Here is a 27,837-nt window from a genome sequence, read left to right on the forward strand (position 1 = left end):
TACTGTAGTAATGTCACTGGTACCCCCCAAAAGTGTCAAAAATGTCAGTCAGGGGTCCGATCTGTCCGCCGCAATGTCGCAGTCCCGCAAAAAAAAAAAATCGCAGATCGCCGCCATTACTAGTAAAAAAAAAATAAACAATAAAAATGACAAATCTTTCCCGTAGTTAATAAACGCGATAACTTTTGCGCAAACCAATCAAAATACGCTTATTGTGATTTTTTTTTTTTTTACCAAAAATATGTAGAAGAAAACAAATTGGCCTAAAATGTTAAGAAATTTTGATTTATAAATTTTTTGGGGGGAATGTTATACAGTGCATTGCGAAAGTATTCGGCCCCCTTGAACTTTTCGACCTTTTGCCACATTTCAGGCTTCAAACATAAAGATATAAAACTGTAATTTTTTGTGAAGAATCAACAAGTGGGACACAATCATGAAGTGGAACGAAATTTATTGGATATTTCAAACTTTAACAAATTAAAAACTGAAAAATTGGGTGTGCAAAATTATTCAGCCCCTTTAATTTTAGTGCAGCAAACTCTCTCTAGAAGTTCAGTGAGGATCTCTGAATGATCCAATGTTGACCTAAATGACTAATGATGATAAATAGAATCCACCTGTGTGTAATCAAGTCTCCGTATAAATGCACCTGCACTGTAAGCGCCGGTTCACACTACCGCGACGCTACTTTAGGTGGCGACCTCCGAGGTCGCGGCGCGAGCAGCGCGCCGCGACCTTGGAGCGGCCGCCACGGACCTCATAACATTGAAGTCTATAGCGGTCGCCTCCTGGTCGCCCCAAAGAAGCTCCGGACCCTTTTTCTAGGTCGGAGCGACTTGTGTCGCTTCTATTAGAACGGGTCCGTAGCTTCCCTATGGGAGGCGACCTGTGAGGCGACCAGGTCGCCTCACAGGTCGCCCTAGTGTGAACCGGCACTGATAGTCTCAGAGGTCCGTTTAAAGCGCAGAGAGCATCATGAAGAACAAGGAACACACCAGGCAGGTCCGAGATACTGTTGTGGAGAAGTTTAAAGCCGGATTTGGATACAAAAAGATTTCCCAAGGAGCACTGTGCAAGCCATAATATTGAAATAGAAGGAGTATCAGACCACTGCAAATCTACGAAGACCTGGCCGTCCCTCTAAACTTTCAGCTCATACAAGGAGAAGACTGATCAGAGATGCAGCCAAGAGGCCCATGATCACTCTGGATGAACTGCAGAGATCTACAGCTGAGGTGGGAGACTCTGTCCATAGGACAACAATCAGTCGTATACTGCACAAATCTGGCTTTTATGGAAGAGTGGCAAGAAGAAAGCCATTTCTTAAAGATATCCATAAAAAGTGTCGTTTAAAGTTTGCCACAAGCCACCTGGGAGACACCAAACATGTGGAAGAAGGGGCTCTGGTCAGAGGAAAACAAAATTGAACTTTTTGGCAACAATGCAAAACGTTATGTTTGGCGTAAAAGCAACACAGCTCATCACCCTGAACACACCATCCCCACTGTCAAACATGGTGGTGGCAGCATCATGGTTTGGGCCTGCTTTTCTTCAGCAGGGACAGGGAAGATGGTTAAAATTGATGGGAAGATGGATGGAGCCAAATACAGGACCATTCTGGAAGAAAACCTGATGGAGTCTGCAAAAGACCTGAGACTGGGACGGAGATTTGTCTTCCAACAAGACAATGATCCAAAACATAAAGCAAAATCTACAATGGAATGGTTCACAAATAAACATATCCAGGTGTTAGAATGGTCAAGTCAAAGTCCAGACCCGAATCCAATCGAGAATCTGTGGAAAGAACTGAAAACTGCTGTTCACAAACGCTCTCCATCCAACCTCACTGAGCTCGAGCTGTTTTACAAGGAGGAATGGGCAAAAATTTCAGTCTCTCGATGTGCAAAACTGATAGAGACATACCCCAAGCGACTTACAGCTGTAATCGCAGCAAAAGGTGGCGCTACAAAGTATTAACTTAAGGGGGCTGAATAATTTTGCACGCCCAATTTTTCAGTTTTTTATTTGTTAAAAAAGTTTGAAATATCCAATAAATTTTGTTCCACTTCATGATTGTGTCCCACTTGTTGATTCTTCACAAAAAATTGCAGTTTTATATCTTTATGTTTGAAGCCTGAAATGTGGCAAAAGGTCAAAAAGTTCAAGGGGGCCGAATACTTTCGCAATGCACTGTACACATTTTAAGGTGCATGAAAACTGATGCACCCCCCACCAAATAAACTCACCTGGTGGAGAACAACAAGGATATAAACAAAAAAAGAGCGACAATTCTGGAAAGACAAACAATATTTTTCACATTCTGCTATATAACATTCCCAATAAAAAAAAAGCAAAAATACAATTTTTTCATCATTTTAGGCAAATTTGTTTTCTGCTACATATTTTTGATAAAAAAAAAAAATCCCAATAAGTGTATTTTGATTGGTTTGCGCAAACCTTATCGTGTCTACAAACTAGGGGAAAGATTTATGTCATTTTTATTTATTTATTTTTTGTTACTAGTAATGGCGGCAATCTGCGATTTTTTGCGGGACTGCGACATTGCGGCGGACAGATCGGACCCCTAACTGACATTTTTGACACTTTTGGGGGGACCAGTGACATTACTGCAGTAATCAGTGCTATAAATATGCACTGTCACTGTACTAATGACACTGGCAGGGAAGGGGTTAACCCAGGGGTGATCAAAGGGTTAAGTGTGTCCCTAGGGGGTGCTTTCTAACTCTGGGGGGGGGGATGGACTTGTGGAATCAACACAGAGACCTTTGATCCCAAATAGGAGGAGCTCTGTGCTGATTGCTGACGGAACGGTCTGCTGCGTTTACAATGGCAGACCACCAGGGAGCGCTTGCGGGTGCTCGGCAGCAATCGCGGCCGCTGGCCCTGTAGATCAGCTACCCCTCTTGCAAATCGCCGTGCACGTGCGCCCCCCACGCTCGCTCCCGAGCAGTGACGTATGGGTACAACGATTCGCGCAGCCGAGCCAGCCTGCCACAAGCGGTTAATGTTTTTCGTCTGAACTGTTTGCACTGCGCATATGTGACAAAATGAACGAAAAAAAGGGATTCATTTCTGTCCATTGAACGATTTATCGATCAAAATTCGGTCATTACATGATGACACAGTGGTGGCTGGTGCTGAAAATTTTTGAGGGGGCGCAAACAGAAAAATGTAATAGGCATTGCTTTGCGACAAAAAACGCTGTAAAAAGTACGTGACTTTGAGGTCAAAAAAGTGTGAAAGGGGCCTTCCGTAATCAAGGTATAGCGTGCCCCCTTCAATGCAGAGTGACCATCGTGCCCCCATCAATGCAGAGTGACCAGTGATCAGTATGCCCCCATCAATGCAGAGTGACCAGCATGCCCCCTTCAATGCAGAGTGACCAGCGTGCCCCCTTCAATGCAGAGTGACCAGTGATCAGTGTGGTCCCATCAATGCAGAGTGACCAGCATGCCCCCTTCAATACAGAGTGACCAGCGTGCCCCCTTCAATGCAGAGAGACCAGCGTGCCCCCTTCAATACAGAGTGACCAGCATGCCCCCTTCAATGCAGAGAGACCAGCGTGCCCCCTTCACTGCAGAGAGACCAGCGTGCCCCCTTCACTGCAGAGAGACCAGCGTGCCCCCTTCAATGCAGAGAGACCAGCGTGCCCCCTTCAATGCAGAGTGACCAGCATGTCCCCTTCAATGCAGAGAGACCAGCGTGCCCCCTTCAATGCAGAGTGACCAGTGTGCCCCCTTCAATGCAGAGAGACCAGCGTGCCCCCTTTAATGCAGAGTGACCAGCGTGTCCCCTTCAATGCAGAGAGACCAGCGTGCCCCCTTCAATGCAGAGTGACCAGTGTGCCCCCTTCAATGCAGAGAGACCAGCGTGCCCCCTTCAATGCAGAGAGACCAGCGTGCCCCCTTTAATGCAGAGTGACCAGCGTGCCCCCTTCAATGCAGAGAGACCAGCGTGCCCCCTTCAATACAGAGTGACCAGCATGCCCCCTTCAATGCAGAGAGACCAGCGTGCCCCCTTCACTGCAGAGAGACCAGCGTGCCCCCTTCACTGCAGAGAGACCAGCGTGCCCCCTTCAATGCAGAGAGACCAGCGTGCCCCCTTCAATGCAGAGTGACCAGCATGTCCCCTTCAATGCAGAGAGACCAGCGTGCCCCCTTCAATGCAGAGTGACCAGTGTGCCCCCTTCAATGCAGAGAGACCAGCGTGCCCCCTTCAATGCAGAGAGACCAGCGTGCCCCCTTTAATGCAGAGTGACCAGCGTGCCCCCTTCAATGCAGAGAGACCAGCGTGCCCCCTTCAATACAGAGTGACCAGCATGCCCCCTTCAATGCAGAGAGACCAGCGTGCCCCCTTCACTGCAGAGAGACCAGCGTGCCCCCTTCAATGCAGAGAGACCAGCGTGCCCCCTTCAATGCAGAGAGACCAGCGTGCCCCCTTCAATGCAGAGTGACCAGCATGTCCCCTTCAATGCAGAGAGACCAGCGTGCCCCCTTCAATGCAGAGTGACCAGTGTGCCCCCTTCAATGCAGAGAGACCAGCGTGCCCCCTTTAATGCAGAGTGACCAGCGTGTCCCCTTCAATGCAGAGAGACCAGCGTGCCCCCTTCAATGCAGAGTGACCAGTGTGCCCCCTTCAATGCAGAGAGACCAGCGTGCCCCCTTCAATGCAGAGAGACCAGCGTGCCCCCTTTAATGCAGAGTGACCAGCGTGCCCCCTTCAATGCAGAGAGACCAGCGTGCCCCCTTCAATGCAGAGAGACCAGCGTGCCCCCTTCAATGCAGAGAGACCAGCGTGCCCCCTTCAATACAGAGTGACCAGCGTGCCCCCTTCCATGCAGAAGGACCAGCGTGCCCCCTTCAATGCAGAGTGACCAGCGTGCCCCATTGTAGGGAGAAGGGAGGTGCAGGGGGTGTTGGGGAAGGGAAGCATGTTTGGGGGATGCAAGAGATGTAGGGGGAAGGGGTGCAGGGGATATTGGGGTAAGGGGGTGCAGGGGATGTTGGAGGAAGGGGGGATGGAGATGTTAAGGGGGTGCAGGAGATATTGGGGGGTGTAGGAGATGTAGGGGGAAAATAAGTACAGGGGATGTTGGGGGAAGGGGGGCATGGTGTGTTGGTGGAAGAGAGGGGCAGGAGATGTGGGGGAGTGCAGGAGTTGTAGGGAGAAGGGAGGTGTTGGGGAAGGGAAGCATGTTAGGGGGATGCAAGAGATGTAGGGGGAAGGGGTGCATGGAGATGTTGAGGGGGTACAGGAGATGTAGGGGGAAAAGAGGTGCAGGGGGTGTTGGGGAATGGAAGCATGTTAGGAGGATGCAAGAGATATAGGGGGCAGGGGATGTTGGGGGAAGGGGGAATGGAGATGTTGAGGGGGTGCAGTAGATGTAGGGGGAAAAGAGGTACAGGGGATGTTGGGGGAAGGGGGACATGGGGTGTTGGTGGAAGAGAGGGGCAGGAGATGTAGGGTGCAGGGGGTGTTGGGGAAGGGAAGCATGTTAGGAGGATGCAAGAGATGTAAGGGGAAGGGGTGCAGGGGATGTTGGGGTAAGTGGGTGCAGGGGATGTTGGGGAAGGGGGAATGGAGATGTTGAGGGGGTGCAGGAGATATAGGGGGAAAAGAGATACAGGGGATGTTGGGGGAAGGGGGCATTGGTGGAAGAGAGGGGCAGGAGATGTAGGGGGAGTGCAGGAGTTGTAGGGAGAAGGGAGGTGCAGGGGCTGTTGGGGAAGGGAAGCATGTTAGGGGATGCAAAAGATGTAGAGGGAAGGGAGGTGCAGGGGCTGTTGCAAGAAGGGGGCCATGGGGATGTAGGGGAGGGGGGTGCAGGAGATGTAGATGAAAGGGGATACTGGGGAGGTGCAAGAGATGTAGGGGGAAGGGAGGTGCAGTGGATGTTGGAAGAAGGGGGCCATGGGGATGTTGGGGGGTGCAGGAGATGTAGAGGGAAGGGGGTACAGGGGATACTGGGGAGGTGCAAGAGATGTAGGGGGAAAGGAGGTGCAGGGGATGTTGGGGGTGCATGAGATATTGGGGGGTGCAGGGGATGTAGGGGAAAGGAGGTGCAGGGGATTTGGGGGGGGGGGGAGTGCAGGAGATATTGGGGAGTGCAGGAGATATAGGGGTGAGAGAAGTCAGAAGGCTCTCTACAGTTCAGAAAACATTTCTTGTGTTGCTGTCTGGTGATCTGTGCGGCCATAAAGCAGCTCTGCATATAACACTGCAGCATATAAAACTGTGTGTCACATGACACAGAAGGGGCGGAGCATAAAAAAAAGGGGTGTGATCATTTCTGTGTGCCTAGGCATTATTCCACATTATCCATTATATGCTATTATAGAATTGCTGGATCCAAGCCATAGCCGGTGATGTCAGAGTACTGGGGGAAAAAAGCTGAAGCCTTGCCTAAGAATACCAATTGCCTGGCTGCCTGTCACTGACCCAGAACAAGCATGCAGCCTGATTTGTGTACTTGCTTCTGGTCAGTAACTCCATTTATTGAAGCCATTGGATCAGCATGAAAGCCAAGAAACCAGTATTTTCTGAAGGAGGTCACCCATTACCAGTCTATATACACACAGTATACGGAGTCCCTGGCACTACCAGTCTCTATACACAGTATACGGAGTCCCTGGCACTGCCATTCTATATACACACAGTATACAGAGTCCCTAGCACTGCCAGTCTATATACACACAGTATACGGAGTCCCTGGCACTGCCAGTCTCTATACACACAGTATACGGAGTCCCTGGCACTGCCAGTCTCTATACACACAGTATACGGACTCCCTAGCACTGCCAGTCTCTATACACACAGTATACGGAGTCCCTGGCACTGCCAGTCTATATACACACAGTATACGGAGTCCCTGGCACTGCCAGTCTCTATACACACAGTATACGGAGTCCCTGGTACTGCCCATCTATATACACACAGTATACGGAGTCCCTAGCACTGCCAGTCTATATACACACAGTATACAGAGTCCCTAGCACTGCCAGTCTATATACACACAGTATACGGAGTCCCTGGCACTGCCAGTCTATATACACACAGTATACGGAGTCCCTGGCACTGCCAGTCTATATACACACAGTATATGGAGTCCCTGGCACTGCCAGTCTATATACACACAGTATACAGAGTTCCTGGCACTGCCAGTCTATATACACACAGTATACAGAGTCCCTGGCACTGCCAGTCTATATACACACAGTATACGGAGTCCCTAGCATTGTTACTCCCTGTAGTATACTCATTGTATAATCTTAGTAGTGGGAGTGTTTCTTCTCTTTCAGTTTCAGTTCATGTGAAAAGGAAAGCAGTTCAGTGATCAACTCCAGGAATCCAGCAGATTTCCTTCTGTCTCCATCCAGGGGCCCCACCGGCAGAGAAGGGGACACAGGTGAGTGGGGGAAGAGGAGGGGTACTTCTTCTGGGGTCTTGCTGGATACCTTATCCTGACAATGATTTAGAGCAGACTTTTTCAACCATTGTGCCCCGGCACCCCGGGGTGCCCTGAGATTTCTTCAGGGGTGCCTTGGCAAAATGCCTAAAAAAATGCCCAAAAATCGTATAGAAGCCGGCGTGTGGATGAAGGTTGCCTTTTAGTTACACAAAGTCACAGGTTTTTATTGTGCTCTATTACAACCTTCTATCTTCTGCCGTCCTAAAGACCAATGGCTTCATCAGTTGGAGGATGTCAGTCACCTGCAGAGCATCCTTCATTGACCCTCCCCTGCCCCTCTCCATCAGCGGTGGGGGTCACATCAGCTGAGTGATAGAGAAACATTGGCATACTAGTCAGTACCAATTTGAAAAAGTTTATTGGCTTTGGGAGAATAAATCATCTCTAATGTTGGGTGTCCTACTTGGACTCATGGATGTTGCTGTATTATGTAAAACTATTAGATGAGTTTTTATATTTTAGAATGGGGAGCCTCAAGACTGTCCATCATTTTTAAAGGATGTCTTGAGGTTGAGGTTGAGAAACCCTGATTTAGAGCCGGTTCACACTACCACGACCAGAATGTCGCCCCATGAAGGAGTGGCTTTTTAGCGAGACTTTGAAGAGACTTTTGAATAGACTTTGACGAGACTTTGAAGAGACTTTGACGAGACTTTGACGAGACTTTGAAGAGACTTAAATGATAGGCGACTTTGTCTGTGGGGAATGACTGGGTAATCTTTTTCTTCTTTCTGGAAAGTCTGATCACAGTTGCTTGAAAATAGATAAGGATCCGACTTAGAGGCGACTCCCATTGAAGTCTATGTGCACAAGTCGGATAGCGGTCGCCTTGAAGTAGTACAGGAACCTTTTCTGAAGTCGGAGCGACTTCATTAGTGCATATTAAAACGGCTCTCATTCATTTACATTGAATTTGTAATGACAAGAGACTTGGGGCGATTTGAGGGCGCACAAGTCGCGTCCCAAGTCGGAGAAGTGTGAACCGGCTCTTAGACCTCATTCACACTAGTACGACTTGGACCGCGACTTGTCAGCCTGACAAGTCGCGGTCCGTCACTCTCCCATTGTGCGGTACAGGAGCCTTTCTAATAGGAGCGACACAAGTCGCTCCGACTTAGAAAAAGGGTCCTGAGCTTCTTTGGGGCGACCTGGAGGCGACTTGAATAGACATTCATTTTATGAAGTCCGTGCAAGTTGCGCCGAAGTCGCGCTGCACGCGACTTCACAGGTCGCCCCCTAAGTCGGAGCGACCTAGTGTGAACCGGCACTTGTACTTCTCTCTCCTGTTACTTTGTATCACAATGACTCCACCATTTTTGGTTGTACACTTCATACCTGGTGGTGATGTTGGGGGAAGCTTGTCCTCTTGTATCTTTCTGAGATTCTGGTGGGTCAGAGGAGCATTAACTAAGAATATGACTGACCTACAAGCTTTGTATAGGGTGTTGGGGGGGGGGGGGAGAAACGGCTCAATTGCCCCCCCTTCCCCCCCGAAAATATTACCCACTCTGCACTGAAATAATTGCCCACACAGTGCCACCGTAGTTCCTCCAGCAGCGGCGGCGGAACGGAAAGCTTCTGTTGTTGTAATCCCGTTGCCGCGCCGCTGGCCTATACAGCAGTGCACTGGTTGCTATCGCCGCCTGGCGTCTAGCAACCAGTGAAGCCATCTGAGGAGGAGAAGGAAAGCGAGGCCCCAGCATTCAGAGCGGAGCCTTCTTCCTCCTCTGCCGCGCGCTTAGTGGAGTGTTGGCTCCACCCACCTCCTCCCTCCAGCAGCTTCTCCAGAGTCCAGTCACAGTGAATCTGAATGAACCAAAAGTGAGTACAATTTAATTTTATATTACATGCCCTGAATCACGCATTACTTACAATCAGGTATTAACCACTTCTGGACCGGAAGAATTTCACCCTTAATGACCAGGCCATATTTTGCAATTCAGCACTGCGTTACTTTAACTGACAATTGCGCGATCGTGTGACGCTGTACCCAAATAAAATTGATGTCCTTTTTTTTCCAACATAAAGAACCTTCTTTTGGTGGTATTTGATCACCTGTGCGATTTTTATTTTTTGCGCTATAAACAAAAAAAGACAATTCTGAAAAAAAAAAACAAACAATATTTTTTCACATTTTGCTATATAACATTCCCCAAAATGTTTTTTAAAAATCTAAATTTTTTAACATTTTAGGCCATTTTGTTTTCTGCTACATATTTTTGTTAAAAAAAAATTACAATAAGCGTATTTTGATTGGTTTGCACAAAAGTTATCTTATCTACTAACTACGGGAAAGATTTATGTCATTTTTATTGTTTTTTTTTTTTTTTTTTTACTAGTAATGGCGGCGATCTGCGATTTTTTTGCGGGACTGCGACATTGCGGCGAACAGATTGGACCCCTAACTGACATTTTTGGGGGGACCAGTGACATTACTACAGTAATCAGTGCTGAAAAATATGCACTGTCACTGTACTAATGACACTGGCAGGGAAGGGGTTAACACAGTAAGTGATCAAGGGGTTAAATGTGACCCTAGGGGAGTGTTTTCCAACTGTATGGGGGTTGGGCTTGTGAAATGATCAGAGAGTCCTGTGTTCCTATATAGAAGGATCACAGGAGCTCTGTGATCATTCCAGGGGGAAGAACAGTTAAGCTGTGATTACAACATCCGACCGTCCTTCTCTCTCAGCGGGGAGCGATCGCGGATGCCCGGCAGCAATCGGAGCCGCCCACCCCGTGCATCGGAGTCCCCGCTGACGAGTGGGGGCGGGAGCTGCGCCCTCGCCCCCTAGCTGCAGGTGCGCAACCGATGTATACCTACGTCGGTTCGCGCAGGAGGGCCGCCCTGGCGCTTATAACTGCTGCGGACGGTTCGGGAAGCGGTTAAAGAAAAAAAACAGTGCTGCCCTTTGCCATCAATCTTAACCACTTAAGGACCGCGCCTATTTCTGTCTCTTTACAAGTTAAAAATCAGTATTTTTTGCTAGAAAATTACTTAGAACCCCCAAAACTTTTTTTTTTGCAGACTCACTCTAGTCTAGAGAATAAAATAGAGATTGTTGCAATTTTTTGTCTGGGAAGACAATGGAGGTCTCCATGGCAGCTAGACTGTGTATGTGTTACACAGAGAGTTTGAGAGAATGGCCTGGAGAAGAAACAGACAAGGGCTCCAAGCCTTGGGGGTTAAGGCAGCAGAGCTCCAAAAAAAGCCAGGAGGCTTACTGAAGTATCGATTTTGGAAAAGAGATAATCAATAATTTTTCGCATTGTGGAGTTTTCTTCTAATAAAAGTGGTCAGGAAAGCCCACAAAAAGGCAGTTGGAGCACAGTTGGGCAAGCATGGATTCACAGGACTGGGTCACAAGGTCATGAAAGGCACCGGTGTCACCTAGGGTTCTCATTCTTACCGGGTGAGGAGCTCCAGCATACAGTATGTGTCTCGTAGGGAGAAAACAAGCTTGTTGGTTTTGTCAGGGTTGGCAAGTCCTGATCTGGGTCCCGAAGCCTGGAGGCTTTGAACAGGTTTAAGTAGTATGAATCTTCCAACCATAGGTTCCTTTTGGGATGGCAACCAGCGCCTACTGATTGTACTGTGCTTTGGAAGTTTGACACTTCATTCCTGGTGGTGATGTTGGGGGAAGCTTGTGCTCTTGTATCTCTCTGAGATTCTGGTGGGTCAGGGGAGCATTAACCACTTTACCACCGGAGGATTTTGCTGTCTTACGTCTGGGACACTTTTTGCGATTCGGCGCTGTGCGACTTTAACTGACAATTGCGCGGTCGTACGACGCTGTACCCAAACTAAATTTACGTCCTTTTTTTCCCACAAACAGAGCTTTCTTTTGGTGGTATTTGATCACCTGTGCGATTTTTACTTTTTGCGCTATAAACAAAAAAAGAGCGACAATTTTGAAAAAATAACAATATTTTTCACATTTTTTTATATGAAATTCCCCCCCAAAAAAATGTAAAAATCAAAATTTTTTATCATTTTAGGCCAATTTGTTTTCTGCTACATATTTTTGGTAAAAAAAATTGCAATAAGCGTATTTTGATTGGTTTTACGCAAAAGTTATTGCGTTTACTAACTAAGGGAAAGATTTCTTTCATTTTTGGTGTTTTTTTTTTAACGAGTAATGGCGGCGATCTGCGATTTTTTTTGCGGCGGACAGATCAGACCCTTGACTGACATTTTTGACACTTTTGGGGGTACCAGTGACATTACTACAGTAATCAGTGCTATACATATGCACTGTTACTGCAAAAATGACACTGGCAGGGAAGGGGTTAATTTTTTTTGGTGATCAAGGGGTTAATGTATGCCTGGTGCTTACTAACGTGTGTGGGGGGAGGTGACTGAGTGACACAGGGACAGATTGCAGGTTCAGCTATGCTGAACCCTGCAATCTGACCCTGCCTGTCACTTAGGAGATCCGTCCGCTTTGTTTACACAAGCGGGCGGATCTCCACACTCGATCATCCGACGATCGGGGAAGAGCGGCGGTGATCATCGCCTCTCCTCCCCTGGCCCGACTCCCACTGTGACTGAATACAGCGGGAGCGAGCCTCCGGCGGCGCGCGCGCCCCGACGAGAGAGGGGAGAGTCTGGTGACGTAGGTCTACGTCGTCAGACGTTATCGAGCCACTTTGCCGCAGTAGCAGCTCAGTGAGCAGCGATAAAGTGGTTAAAAAAGAAGATGACTGACCTACAAGCTTTGTATAGGGTGTCAGGGTTGCCTATTCTTCCATCTCTCCACCCTGCTGACACAAGCTCTTCTCTATAAGTAGATTAATGTGCAGTCGCTCCATTCTAAGCGTCACCCCATTGGATGGGGCCGTCCAGAAGTCCTCTTCTCATTCCACCGCAAGGTGACATCCAGTGTGAGAAATCTTTAGTTCATGTCAACTTCATCACAGAGATGACAAATGGGGGAGGGGAATGTAGGTTAAAAGTACATAGAACAATCGGCATGTATGTATAACATATGGTAAAAACAAGTAAAATGTGGACGAATCCATAACACGGGAATATGGTACAAAAATCCGAAGGCCTAGCAGCCCTAGCACTAAGGGAATACAAGAAAGGAAGGGGAACAAGTGGGACTTTATATGAAGTGCGTAATGGTTGGGGTGTATAACATGGCTTAAGTAGGTAAACAGATGGGTGCACAACAAGATAGCAAAAAGAAAAACAATTTAATGATAATTGTCATCATCCATACAGATATCCACAAGAGGCATAGGTACATGTATATAGTGTTGAGTACAATAATACAATTAAAACAGCATAAATGTAAGATCGTAAAAAAGTTGTAAGGCCTAAACAGATGAAGCCATGGCTAAAAATGGGCATATAAAGCCATAATGGTATTATGTAAATAAAGTAATATAAGGAATGCATTATAACAGGCTCTACGCGTTTCGTGGAGTAAATTCCACTTCTTCAGGAGTGGATGCATCCCATGTCACTGCAAAGAGAGAAGAAAAAACCCCCCTTACAGACAACAATATAATGGACATGGTAACAAGTATAAGAACATAGGTGAGGGAGGAATATACCAACCCAACTTGAGCCAGCTTCACCCATTGTACTTACAGCTTAATGATGAGGTAAATATATGGGCAAAAGACCAACAAGGAAAAACGTCTAGCCGGGAGCTGTGGGAGCCCAGTCTGTAGCCAGCAGGGAACAATGAGAGGACATCAAAGAAAGGAACTTGGGGACCCCGGTATATTGGATAAGTGGCATATATTGTTAGCAATCTCCAGCGGATACTGCATACAAATGATATGTGTAACAGAGATGACAATATCCAGTGAGGTTTATATCTAATGTCTTTCATTCCTAAGAATAGCCGGACAGACCCCATTTGGGCCGCTAGATGGAAAATTGCCACACTTTGCAATATTTGCAACAGCTTTTTATTAACCCCTGTGACAGATTAGTGCTATATTGGAGTATAAAAAGGCAGTTGGAGCACAGTTGGGCAAGTATGGATTCACAGGACTGGGTCAAAAGGTCATGAAAGGCACTGGTGTCACCTAGGGTTCTCATTCGTACCGGGTGAGGAGCTCCAGCATACAGTATGTGTCTCGTAGGGAGAAAACAAGCTTGTCGTTTTTGTCAGGGTTGGCAAGTCCTGATCTGGGTCCTGAAGCCTGGAGGCTTGGAACAGGTTTAAGTAGAATGAATCTTCAAACCATAGGTCCCTTTTGTGGTGGCAACCAGCACCTACTGATTGTACTGTGCTTTGGAAGTTTGACACTTAATTCCTGGCGGTGATGTTGGGGGAAGCTTGTGCTCTTGTATCTCTCTGAGATTCTGGTGGGTCAGAGGAGCATTAACAAAGAAGATGACTGCCCTATAAGCTTTGCATAGGGTGTCAGGGTTGCCTGTTCTTCCATCTCTCCACCCTGCTGACACAAGCTCTTCTCTATAAGTAGATTAATATGCAGGGTTCTCATTCTTACCCGGTGTGTCTCGTAGGGAGAAAACAAGCTTGTCGGTTTTGTCAGGGTTGGCAAGTCCTGATCTGGGTCCCTAAGCCTGGAGGCTTTGAACAGGTTTAAGTAGTATGAATCTTCCAATCCTAGGTCCCTTTTGTGGTGGCAACCAGCACCTACTGATTGTACAGTGCTTTTTTTTTTTTTTTTTTCTTATTCCGCGGTGGTGCAAAACTACAAAGAAAAAACCTGATAAGTTAACCAAAAAGTGCACGTGGAACACCCACAAAAAAGTGCACTTTCTATTCTTTTTTGCAGACAGATTGCAGCGGGGCGCCGGCCAATGCTGCTGCTATGGAGGGGGTGGGGTTTTTGTCCTTATTTGCTTTTTTTTCTGATGCTTATTGGCGGCCTTTAGAATGTGCTCGGGCGCAGATGATTTACTGTACCCGCGGGAACAGCTTATGTGGTGTAACGTTAGAAAACCCTACCCCGTGAGAATTCCCTACCCTCCGGAGCTATGAGCATGCACAGTGGGAAGCGGCTCAGCTGTTCCATGACGTATGTGAAGAGGAAGTGACGAGGGTAGGGAATTTTCACGGAACACCAGTTTCAGTCCCTGCCCAAACTAACCTTCCAGGTCCCCGTCACTCCAGCAGGTTTACATAGCCGCAACTCAACCCTGGTCAGGTCAGATGACAGCACAGCGCCCCCCTGGATCACTGATAAGAACGGATACTACACTTGATCTTAGCCAAAAGGCCGAGAGGCGAGAAGAACTGATTGTACTATGACTCTTCTATGGAAGATGACTGTATCTCAGGTTTCTATCTCGGAAGACAATGGAGGTCTCCATGGCAGCTAGACTGTGTATGTGTTTACACAGAGAGTTTGAGAGAATGATCTGGAGAAGAAACAGACAAGGGCTTAAAGCCTTGGGGTTTAAGGCAGTAGAGCTGCAAAAAAAAAAAAGCCAGGAGGCTTACTGAAGTATCGATTTTGGCAAAGAGATAATCAATAATTTCTGATTGGGGAGTTTTCTTCTAATAAAAGTGGTCAGGAAAGCCCTAAAGTGCAGGTTTTGGCAGGTGGACTGCATCTGTAAAGTGCTACATGTGAGCGAATTCCCGCCCCCTTACAGGATAACCACACTAGTGTGTAAATTCTTTCCTGTTTTCAGAATAATTGGGGGATCACATACTTCCTAATCTTGGACCTGTGCACAAATGGAACCAACCAATTTGAGATTAGAATGTCTGTAGAAGCCTGGAAGTGTACTTTCCAGATTTTGCATTCTTTCCCCTATGTCAGTGATGGTGAACCTTGGCACCAGTGCTGTATTTTGGCCTAGGCCGGCACTTTGCAGGGGGGCAGCAAAAAAGCAGCCCCCCCCCTCCACCTGAGACCCTTTTGGCCACTGGTTGCTAGAGCCGCCTCTCCCACCGCTCTCTCTCTCACCCCCCCTCTCTCTCACTCACTCACCCCCCCTCTCTCTCTCCCCCTCTCTCTTTCTCTCTCACCCCCTCTCTCTCATCCCCCCTCTCTCTTACCCCCCTCTCTCTCTCTCCCACCCCCCCTCTCTCTCAACCCTCCTCTCTCATCCCCCCTCTCTCTCTCTCTCTCTCTCTCTCTCACCCCCTCTCTTTCTCTCTCTCTCACCCCCCCTCTCTCTCATCCCCCCTCTCTCTTACCCCCCCTCTCTCTCTCACACCGCCCCCCATTTCTCTCTCTCTCATCTCTCTCTCCCTTTCATCCCCCCTCTCTCTCTCTCTCTCTCTCATCCCCCTCTCTCTCTCTCTCTCTCTCTCTCTCTCACCCCCTCTTTCTCTCCCTCCCCCCTCTCTCACCCCCTCTCTCCCTCCCTCCCCTACCCCCCTCTCTCTCTCCCTCCCTCACCCACCCCCCTCTCTCTCTCTCTCTTCCACCCCCTCTCACCCCCCTCCTCTCATGAGATCTCAGGGGTTCATGCTGGGACTTGGAGTCCTCCAATTTTGGAGGGAGTCACATCCGTTAAAAAGGAAGGAGTGGGGCAAATTTACATAGGAGGGGGAAGGGGGGCACCCAATTTTAGTCTTGTCTAGGGCAGCACAAAACCAAAATACACCACTGCTTGGCACCCCAGATGTTTTGGACCTACATTTCCCCATGATGCTCAACTACACTACAGAGTGCATGAGCATCATGGGAAATGTAGTTCCAAAACATCTGGGGTGCCAAGGTTCCCCATCACTGCGGCCTATGTCTTTGCTGTTAGGGGAATTTCAGTGTTATTGTCAGAATTGACGTGGCAGAGCCTAACGTGCAGAAGGATTTCTCACCTGATGGAGAGCCTGGAACGTATGCGAGTTCCCAGGGCGGGGATGCCGACAGGATACCTTAGCAGGACACAGGTTCACCAGAGGTGCGGAGCCTAAGTGCTGGCCGGTATTCACCAGGGCCCCCTGATGGTGTGGGATGGATTTGGCTGCATGCTAACACCAGGTCGCGGTCCTCCGGATTTCCCAGCCAGGTGAAGAGCAGGTCCAGGTCCAATAGCCAGTAGCGGATAAACAGATCAGGTTAAGGCAGAAGCATAGTCAAGTCGAGCTGGAGTCAGGGCGGGCAGCAGGCAATCAAAGGTCAAAGGCAAGCCGGGTCAGATGATCAGGAACAGCAGGCAGATACAGGAGACAGGAGACCAGAGAGCTGAAGATCACACAGCAAAGATTCAGTGTGACTACTGCACTTAAATAGGCCGTTTGGCGCCAATGGTGCCCCGCGTTCGTGCGAACGGGAGAAAACACAGAAGGCTTCTGTATTTACAAGTGACAGCGGGGGGGGGGGGGGGGGGAGCCGAGGGTGAGAGCCGGAGGTGGCAGAATGGAGTTCCAGCCATGTTCCAGCTGCAAAACTGGGTGTGAGGGCCACACGACAAGGCCTGGAGGGCCACATTCGGCCCGCGGGCCTTGTGTTTGACATACGTGGCATAGGCGTTCACCTGTTTGCGGCAGAAGGGTTACCAGTGCACCTGCGCACAACAAGTAAACCCCTGACATTGCCCCCCCTCCTTATGGGCAACCTACGGGTGCCCAAAAGATTCCTTTTCTGCGAATGGCTGCGAAAAAAGTCAAGGATTAATTCTTGGGCATGGATCGTTTCCATTCAGGTTCCCAGGAATTCTCTTCGGGGCCGTAGCCTCTCCATTTGACCAACTATTGCAACTGGTTCCTCATTCTTCTGCAGTCTACCATGACCTCCACCTCTCAATCACAGGTGCAGACGGCCCCCGAGCCTCTATCCGGATCTGGTACTGCGGGTTTCAACATGAAAAAACGGATGGATTTTAAGTGAGTCGGGTAAGGCAAGTTCGTCTGACACCTCATTCAATTTCCTCTTCACCGGGAAAGGACCCACAAAGCTGGGTGCCAACTTCTTCGAGGGGCAAGCTAATCGAAGGTTAGCTGTAGACAGCCATACTTGGTCACCAGGCTGAAGAACCGATTCCCCTCTCCTTTTCCTGACAAAAATCTCCTTATTGGTAGTCTGAGCTTTGGTCATTGCTTCTTGCAACAGCTTGCTGTTGCGACTGAGGAAATCAACGATTTTATGGGGTGCTGGGACTGAGGATTCGGAGACAAGGCAAGGTAAGAAAGATGGGTGAAACCCGTTACCCCCCCCTCCCCCACAACATTACACCACCACCACCAGCCTGAACCATTACCCCCCCCTCCTCCCCCAAACCATTACACCACCTACGCCAGCCTGAACCATTACCCCCCTCCTCCCCCACACCATTACACCCCCACCACCAGCCTGAACCATTACCTCCCCCTCCTCCCCCACACCATTACACCACCACCACCACCAGCCTGAACCGTCACCCCCCCCTCCTCCCCCACACCATTACACCACCACCACCAGCCTGAACCGTTACTCCCCCTCCTCCCCCACACCATTACACCACCAGCCTGAACCCTTACCCCCCCCTCCTCCCCCACACCATTACACCACCACCACCAGCCTGAACCGGTACCCCCCCTCCTCCCCCACACCATTACACCACCACCACCAGCCTGAACCGGTACCCCCCCCCCTCCTCCCCCACACCATTACACCACCAGCCTGAACCGTTACCCCCCCTCCTCCCCCACACCATTACACCACCACCACCAGCCTGAACCATTACCTCCCCCTCCTCCCCCACACCATTACACCACCACCACCACCAGCCTGAACCGTCACCCCCCCCTCCTCCCCCACACCATTACACCACCACCACCACCAGCCTGAACTGGTACCCCCCCCCCTCCTCCCCCACACCATTACACCACCACCACCACCAGCCTGAACTGGTACCCCCCCTCCTCCCCCACACCATCACCAAGGTTGGATGTGTTGTGCCACCAACAACCATTCTTCCCCATTCTGATGGTCAGTTTGAACTTCAGCAAGTCGCCTTCACCACGTCTAGATGCCTAAATGCATTGAGTTGCTGCCATGTGATTGGCTGATTAGCAATTTGTGTTACCGAGCAATTGAACAGGCGTTACTAATAAAGTGGCCGACTGTGGTTCCGGTAAGAGGTTTCTGTGTCTCAGTGGTGGGGGGCTGGAGATGACACATCTGTAGTATTGATTTACACGTATCATTTTTTCCCTGGTCACATGCTTATTGCACTTTCCTTTCGCACGATAACATATTTATTTTACCGCCTTTTGCATCATTCACTGTGATATTTATTTATGTTCTTTATTTTAGGTTGGAAATTTAAAGTCGAGTACAGCCCCCCCCCCCCCCCAACACTAATTTATTTATTTATTCAAGATTTTATTCAATTTTATGGAAGAGCCCTGAGGGCATCATAAAAGTTTTTTAAAAGATTTCTGAGCTTGAATTTTTATTTTTTTACAGAATTCTGAGTTTGAAAGTTAGAATTCTGAGATTACAAGTTTGGACCATGCTAAAATTTATTAAACACAATTCTGAGATTAAAAATCATAATTCTGAGTTAAAACTCAGAATTCTGTAAAAAAAAAAAAAAAAAATTTCCAGCTCAGAAATCTTTAAAAAAATGTTTTTTATGATGGCCCCAGAACTCTTCCATACAATCTTACTGAACATGGATTTTTACTATATTTAATTTGCTTGGCCATCTGTCCTTTAAGCTGCCATTTGTTTAGACCATCATTTGAGAAAAAAAAAAAAAAAATACACGAGTAAACTACAGAATAAATCACTCACATTCATTGCACCCCCCATCCCGATGAATACAATAAAAGTCAGGCATACACCAGTTAGACCTATTATCCCTGATTAAATCTTTTCTGCTGCTGGCGCATTTTACACCGGATCTCTTAAATCTTCTAGTAAAACCCCCAGCCTGTGCTCTTTGTCCCTAATAGTCTCAATCTTTTTTTTCTGCCGTCATACGCATTTTTTTTTCAGCCATCGCTTTTCTATGCCTCTATATTTATACTCAGACAAAAAAGTAAAAAAAAAAAAATACAAAACATGCATGAAAAATAACAAAAAACAAAACATGTAAAAGGGGCAAAGGACCACTCGGTCTTTTTTCTGCCGTCACACATTTTTTTTTTTTTTTTCCAGCCATCACTTTTCTATGTTTTCTATAACTATATAAGTTAACAAAAAAACAAAACATGCATAAAAAACCCCCCAAAAAAGTGCAGACGCGATGGACCATTCGGTCTTTTTTCTATTGTCACTGTTAGTCTTTTTTCTGCCGTCGCCTGTTTTTTTTTTTCTTCAGCCATCTCTTTTCTATGATTTTATAAAAAAAAAAATATATAAAACATACATTTTTTTTTTTTCAGTCATCACTTTTCTATGTTTTCTATAACTATATAAGTTAACAAAAAAACAAAACATGCATAAAAAAACCCCCAAAAATGGGCAGACTCGATGGATCGCCCGGTCTTTTTTCTGCCATCACCCGTTTTTGTTTTTTTTCTTCAGCCATCTCTTTTCTATGTTTCTATATCTATCTATAGAAAAGGAAAATGGATGGGCCAAGGGGACTTTTAAAGGGATACTGTCATCAAGACAAATAGCAGAGAATCCACATATATGTAAAAATACACAAATTTTATTGATACAACACCAAAAATAAAGAAGAAGAACATTTAAAAGTAACTATTATCGTGTTGACAAAACACTAATAATATTACAGCATACAGAGCAATTGGGTAGTACATACAATATACAGGCTTTGGGAGAGCCAAATATCCACGGAGGGTGGGTGTAGATCACGCTGTCCACTGCAGACCTTTGCCAGAGATGGTAAGACTGGTGGGTCTGGTGTGATGGACCTGGGTGTCTAAACCCAAACCCAGCCCGACATGTTTCGCGGGTGACCGCTTCCTCAGGGGCAAATAACGTGGGTATGTATATCAACAATGCTACTAGAATTATTAAGAGAAAGTAAAGTCAGTGCATATCTATTTGGGAAACATGTCACATAATACATCTCATAACGGTAGGTCAAAACAGAGGTAAGCGCCAGCCAACATATAACCCACCTGTATAGCCGGTTCTAAAAGCAACTGGAGACCTAGGGGATCACGACTGGGACTAGTACCCCCCCGGCGGACATGGGAGCAGTCCACAACAAATAGGGGTCCAAATCACAACATGTAAGGCAACTGTATTCTGGATAATGAAAAGTGTATAATCAAAATGGGATAATTGCGTACATGCTTATATATGTCAGCTCCATAGTAGGAGGAGAACTTACCAAATACAGTATACTTGTATATATCCCCTGTAGTGTCTCATGACAGGGCTAAGGGGTGGCTGCTGGAGTAGCCAGGACTGGTGAACGGAAGATTGGGTCGATATCAGGACCAACAAACCTTATGTCCATAAGGAGACAGAAAAAAACGCAATATTGAAGTGTTTGGTTCAAGCCAATGCGTGAACGCTACAGAGAAAAAGTGAAAAGAAGGATAGACCCATCTCAGTAGCTTGAGAGTAGCCTGTAGACACCACGTGCTATAGATAGACCAAAACTGAAACAAAAGATCCTAAATCAAGTGCACGCATCACCAAAAGTGAGTGGATAAAACCAAAGAGTGAAGGTGAAATGATCGCAAGAAACGTGGGGTGTGACAATAGTATACATAAAGGGATGGGGGTGTGAAGAAATCAGGACGGCAAGAAGGACCCATAAATGGATGACAAGAGCCCAGGTATCTCAAAGAGTAATAGTGTTGGAATGATAAGCAGCAGAGAGTCCAATGAGAAGGACAGCATAATAAAGCCATGTGCCATATTCACCTAACGCTCCTCGCAGTCCGGTATCCCGTAGCCGAGTGAGTGTCTCAGTGGGGATGGCGCCTATATGAGGAACCGCTCCACCCCAAACACAGCTGGGTCGGTAATCAGCCGGCCACATGATAGCTGTGTTCGGGGCAGACGCTCCGAATGCGCTTGTACACAAACCGGCTCATCAAGATGCGCCGGATGTGACGTACTGCGCATAGCCAATGGGTGTGTCTGCGGCGCCGACGTAGACGAGTCACCGGATATCCAGGGACTGTCAGCAGTGTCGGTACCCAGACACTACACCATGGCTCAGGGACACATACTAAGTGTGTACCCAGACGGGCGTCACATGCCCGCCATGGGGAACATCCAGCAGGATCCTCCCATCCATAGATGGTGATGGAAATGGGTCCGGGTTGCTGAACAAGGGATAATCAGGGGAGATGAATGCCAAGTGGCGCTATACCTCTGTGACCATAACCAACAGATAATTGATATACAATAACAAGATTTTACATGTATACATTAAATCATATGGAGAAATATTATTATTGAAAACAAATGAACAAAACAACATAGTTAACATAAACATAATTTCAAATAATAGGGGGTTTGAGACAGTTGCATAACCTTCTGGGATAAGCTGCTTCCCAGGTATGGAGCCTGATATTTCCCATATTGGGAATCAAGCTCATGAATATCATAGGATAATGGATCAATTGGAAGAACAGGGTGGGGACAGAAAGAAATGGGAAGATAAAGAAAGGGGGGGAGGGGGGGGGGGAAAAGAAGGGAAGAGGGAGGGAAAAGGAAAGGAGTGGAAAAGAAATAGGAGGGGGGAAGGGAAAGAAGAGGGAAAAGAGGGAAGGAAAAAGAAGGGGGGTAGGGGAGGGGAAGAAAAATGAAGGGGAAGCCCTGATGGGGGAGGGGGGAAAAGACAGAGAATGTAGCAGGAGAGAAACCGGACAATCAAACTACCAACCATATATCTATAGAAATGACTTGTAGGAATGTGCCTCGTTTAAACCAGGATATGAGAGGGCATTGAGCCTCTCAATCCAAAGTGTTTCTCGTTGGAGAATGCGACGATCCCAGTTACCCCCTCTGGGGTCTGGGGGAATTACTTCTAAAACTCTAAAGGATATACATGTGTTATTGTATCTATGTCTAAGGCCAATGTGGCGTGTTACAGGAGTGAGTATCTTGCCACCCTCTGAACAGTAGAGATGGTCCCCTATTCTTTGACCTAGTTCACGGATGGTTTTGCCTACATAGAAAGCAGAGCATTGACATTGCATCAAATAGACTACTCCCCGTGTGGAGCAGTCAGCATATCGATTAAGTCTGTGTGATTGACCGTTAGGTAGTGAGGTGACCATGCCTTCCCTGATCCAGGGGCATCTGGGACAATGTCCACATGCATATGTCCCCGTAATTTGTGGGACTAGAGTGGTGTGTTCCCTATAGTGACTGGTGATCAACCGATCACGTAGTGATGTTGCTCTTCGGAATACCAATTCAGGAGAGTCCTTGACATATCTGGAGAGGATAGGATCTTCATCCAGTATATGCCAATTCCTCTCCAAAATTTTTCGTAATTGTACTGAGTTACTAGAGTATTGCGTGATAAATCTCACTGTCTGAGTATTCTCATGTGTTTTTTTGGGGTATAGCAAGTCAGCTCTGGATTGAGCTTGTGCTCGGTTGAAGGCTTTTCGTAGAATCTTACGGGAGTATCCTCGCTGTAGGAGTCTATCCCGTAATTTTTTAGACTCTACCAAAAAGTCTGCATCTAATGTACAGTTGCGACGGGTTCGCAGATATTGTGCGTAGGGGATACTATTCTTTAGGTATTCAGGATGTAAACTGGATGCATGCAGTAGCATATTGCCTGCACTTGGCTTCCTATAGAGATTAGTGATGATGTGTCCAGTTACTTTTAAATGTTCTTCTTCTTTATTTTTGGTGTTGTATCAATAAAATTTGTGTATTTTTACATATATGTGGATTCTCTGCTATTTGTCTTGATGACAGTATCCCTTTAAAAGTCCCCTTGGCCCATCCATTTTCCTTTTCTACATTTAATTGGGACGTGGATACTTGTATTTTTACTAATTCTTTTGTTGGCTAGCTGTCCCCTTCTGTTTATACTACGTATATCTATCTATATGTTTCATATCTATACTACTGTCTAACGATAAAAACAAAACATGAATTAAAAAAAAAAAAAAAAAATCGGCAGACTCGATGGACCGCTCGTTCTTTTTTTTTGCCATCATCCTTTTTTTTTTTTTTCTTCAGCCATCACTTTTCTATGTTTCTATATCTATACTCAGACAAAAAAGTTAAAAAATAAAAAACAAAACATGAATAAAAAAAAAAAAAAAAAACGGGCAGACTCGATGGACAACTTTTTCTCTGCGTCACCCGTTTTTTTTTTTTCTTTTCAGCCATCGCTTTTCTATGCATCTATATTTATATTCAGACAAAAAGTTAACAAAAAAAGAACGAAAAAAATAAATGTATAAAAGACATGTAAAAGGGGCAAAGGACCACTCTGTCTTTTTTCTGCCACCACGCAACAAAACAAGTATAAAAAAAAAAAAAAATGAGCAGACTCGATAGACCGCTCGGTCTTTTTTTAGCTATCACTGAAAAAAAAAACTAAAAAACAAAACATGAATTAAATAAAAAAAAAAAAATGGGCAGACTCGATGGACAACTCTGTCTTTTTTCTGCCATCACCCATATTTTTTTTTTTTTCAGCCATCACTTTTCTATGTTTCTTTATCTATTTTCAGACAAAAAAAGTTAAAAAACAAAAAACAAAATGTATAAAAAAAAAAAAACCCAGCAGACTCGATGGACTACTTGGTCTTTTCTCCAATGTCACTGTTAGTCTTTTTTCTGCTGTCGCCTGTTTTTTTTTTTTTTCAGCCATCTCTTTTCTATGTTTCTATATCTACAGGGAGTGCAGAATTATTAGGCAAATGAGTATTTTTGAGGATTAATTTTATTATTGAACAACCATGTTCTCAATGAACCCAAAAAACTGTTTAATATCAAAGCTGACTATTTTTGGAAGTAGTTTTTAGTTTGTTTTTAGTTTTAGCTATTTTAGGGGGATATCTGTGTGTGCAGGTGACTATTACTGTGCATAATTATTAGGCAACTTAACAAAAATGAAATATACAGTATATGCATTTCAATTATTTTTTTACCAGTGAAACCAATATAACATCTCAACATTCACAAATATACATTTCTGACATTCAAAAACAAAACAAAAACAAATCAGTGACCAATATAGCCACCTTTCTTTGCAAGGACACTGAAAAGCCGGCCATCCATGGATTCTGTCAGTGTTTTGATCTGTTCACCATCAACATTGCGTGCAGCAGCAACCACAGCCTCCCAGACACTGTTCAGAGAGGTGTACTGTTTTCCCTCCTTGTAAATCTCACATTTGATGATGGACCACAGGTTCTCAATGGGGTTCAGATCAGGTGAACAAGGAGGCCATGTCATTAGCTTTTCTTCTTTTATACCCTTTCTTGCCAGCCACGCTGTGGAGTAGTTGGACGCGTGTGATGGAGCATTGTCCTGCATGAAAATCATGTTTTTCTTGAAGGATGCAGACTTCTTCCTGTACCACTGCTTGAAGAAGGTGTCTTCCAGAAACTGGCAGTAGGACTGGGAGTTGAGCTTGACTCCATCCTCAACCCGAAAAGGCCCCACAAGCTCATCTTTGATACCAGCCCAAACCAGTACTCCACCTCCACCTTGCTGGCGTCTGAGTCAGACTGGAGCTCTCTGCCCTTTACCAATCCAGCCACGGGCCCATCCATCTGGCCCATCAAGACTCCCTCTCATTTCATCAGTCCATAAAACCTTTGAGATATTTCTTGGCCCAGTCTTGACGTTTCAGCTTGTGTGTCTTGTTCAGTGGTGGTCGTCTTTCAGCCTTTCTTACCTTGGCCATGTCTCTGAGTATTGCACACCTTGTGCTTTTGGGCACTCCAGTGATGTTGCAGCTCTGAAATATGGCCAAACTGGTGGCAAGTGGCATCTTGGCAGCTGCACGCTTGACTTTTCTCAGTTCATGGGCTGTTATTTTGCGCCTTGGTTTTTCCACACGATTCTTGCGACCCTGTTGACTATTTTGAATGAAATGCTTGATTGTTCAATGATCACGCTTCAGAAGCTTTGCAATTTTAAGAGTGCTGCATCCCTCTGCAAGATATCTCACTATTTTTGACTTTTCTGAGCCTGTCAAGTCCTTCTTTTGACCCATTTTGCCCAAGGAAAGGAAGTTGCCTAATAATTATGCACACCTGATATAGGGTGTTGATGTCATTAGACCACACCCCTTCTCATTACAGAGATGCACATCACCTAATATGCTTAATTGGTAGTAGGCTTTCCAGCCTATACAGCTTGGAGTAAGGCAGGCCATAGACGATTCGAATTTCGTTCGAAAATCGTAAAAGTGTTATCGAACGATTTTCGTATCGTTAGTGTGGTATGTAAAACGTTCGATTTTCGTACGACAGCAAAAATTCACATATCCAACATGTTGGTTTTTTTTGCAAAAATCGGCCGAATTTCGTATCATTAGTGGGGGAGTTGTATGATTTCGCCTAACAAAACACAGAACAGCAGGGAGTGTGTCCGGTAGAGATGTGGTTAAAAGGCACAAAAAATAGTGTTTTGTCGTACGATTTTCGGCTCACATTGATGGTACACTCGATGATGTGCACGAGTGCCGATTTCGTTTATCGAACGATAAATCGTGCGTAATTCGAATCGTCTATGGCCTGCCTTAGACAACATTCATAAAGAGGATGATGTGGTCAAAATACTCATTTGCCTAATAATTCTGCACTCCCTGTATACTCAGACAAAAAAAAGTTGAGAAAATTAAAAAAATACAAAACGTATAAAAAAAAAAAAATGGGTAGGCTCGATGGATTTTTCAGCCATCACCTGTTTTTTTTTTTTTTCCTGCCATCACTTTTTTTTATGTTTCTTTATCTATACTCAGACAAATAAGACGAAAATAAAAAATACAAATCGTTTATAAAAAAAAAAACAAAAGACAGGAGGCACACTCGATGGACCACTCAGTCTTTTTTTTTGCCGTCACTTTTCTACGTTTCTTTATCTTTTTTTTTTTTTTCAAATTCTTTATCTATACTCAGTCAAAAAAGTTAACAAAAAACAAAACGTATAAAAAATCAACAAAAAACAGGTAGACTCGGTGGACACTGTGCTCTGTTCTCCTGTAAATTTGGGTCTAGCCCTGTTCATTAACCACTTCTGGACCGGAAGATTTTCCCCCTTAATGACCAGGCCATTTTTTGCGATTTGGCACTGCGTTACTTTAACTAACAATTGCGCGGTGGTGCGACGCTGTACCCAAATAAAATTGATGTCCTTTAGACAAACAGAGTTTTCTTTTGGTGGTATTTGATCTCCTGTGCGATTTTTATTTTTTGCACTATAAACAAAAAAAGAGCGACAATTCTGATAAAAAAAAAAAATAATATTTTTCACTTTCTGCTATATAACATTCCCAATAAAAAAAATTTTTAAAAATCTAATTTTTTCATCCTTTCAGGCCAATTTGTGTTCTGCTACATATTTTTGGTAAAAAAAAAAAAAAAATCCCAATAAGCGTATTTTGATTGGTTTGCGCAAAAGTTATCGCGTCTACAATCTACAGGAAAGATTTATGTAATTTTTATTTTTTTATTTTTACTAGTAATGGCGGCGATCTGCGATTTTTAGCAGGACTGCGACATTGCAGCGGACAGATCGGACCCCTAACTGACATTTTTGACACTTTTGGGGGTACCAGTGACATTACTGCAGTAATCAGTGCTATACATATGCACTGTCACTGTACTAATGACACTGGCAGGGAAGGGGTTAACACAGTAAGTGATCAAGGGGTTAAATGTGACCCTAGGGGAGTGTTTTGCAACTGTAATAATGACACTGGCAGGGAAGGGGTCAAATGTATGCCTAGGTCAGTAATGGCGATACCTTGGCACCCCAGATGTTTTGGAACTACATTTCCCATGATGCTCATGCACTCTGCAGTGTAGCTGAGCATCATGGGAAATGTAGTTCCAAAACATCTGGGGGTGCCAAGGTTCGCCATCACTGTCCTAGGGGGTGCTTTCTAACTGTGTGGGGGATGGGCTTGCGAAATCAATACAGAGACCTGTGCTCCTAAATAAGAGGATCACAGGAGCTCTGCATTGATTCCAGAGAGAGAAACGGTCGGCTATGATTACAGCAGCAGACCGCGGTTTTCTCTCCACGGGGAGCGATCGCGGGTGCCCGGCGGTAATTGTGGGCCACCCTCCCCCATGGATCAGATTCCCCGCTGGCTAATGGGGGCGCGAGTGCGCACTCAGGCCCCCAGGAGCGCTCCAGCGAACCGCCATACAGGTACGGCGGTTCGCGCAGCCGAGCCAGCCTGCCGGAGTATAGCTGCGCCGCGGTGGGCAGTCGGTCGGCAGTTGGTTAAGAGTTAGATCCTCGTCCACTTTTTTTGTAGTTGTCAGGAGTTTTCCTCTTACTTTCTGTCTCGGTGACACCAGAGAGGGGCCGGTGTCACTGGGACA

The 27,837-nt window shown here is 46.0% G+C and overlaps 1 long non-coding RNA gene across 1 annotated transcript in view; it reads left to right on the plus strand.

Annotated features, from left to right (window-relative positions):
* Positions 1–27,837, plus strand: part of LOC309556750 — a 489,144-nt gene that overhangs the window by 38,824 nt on the left and 422,483 nt on the right. The window lies entirely within an intron of this gene.

Source organism: Pelophylax lessonae (genome assembly GCF_965119305.1).
Source record: "Pelophylax lessonae genome assembly, chromosome: 5".
NCBI classification, from domain to species: Eukaryota; Metazoa; Chordata; class Amphibia; order Anura; family Ranidae; genus Pelophylax; species Pelophylax lessonae.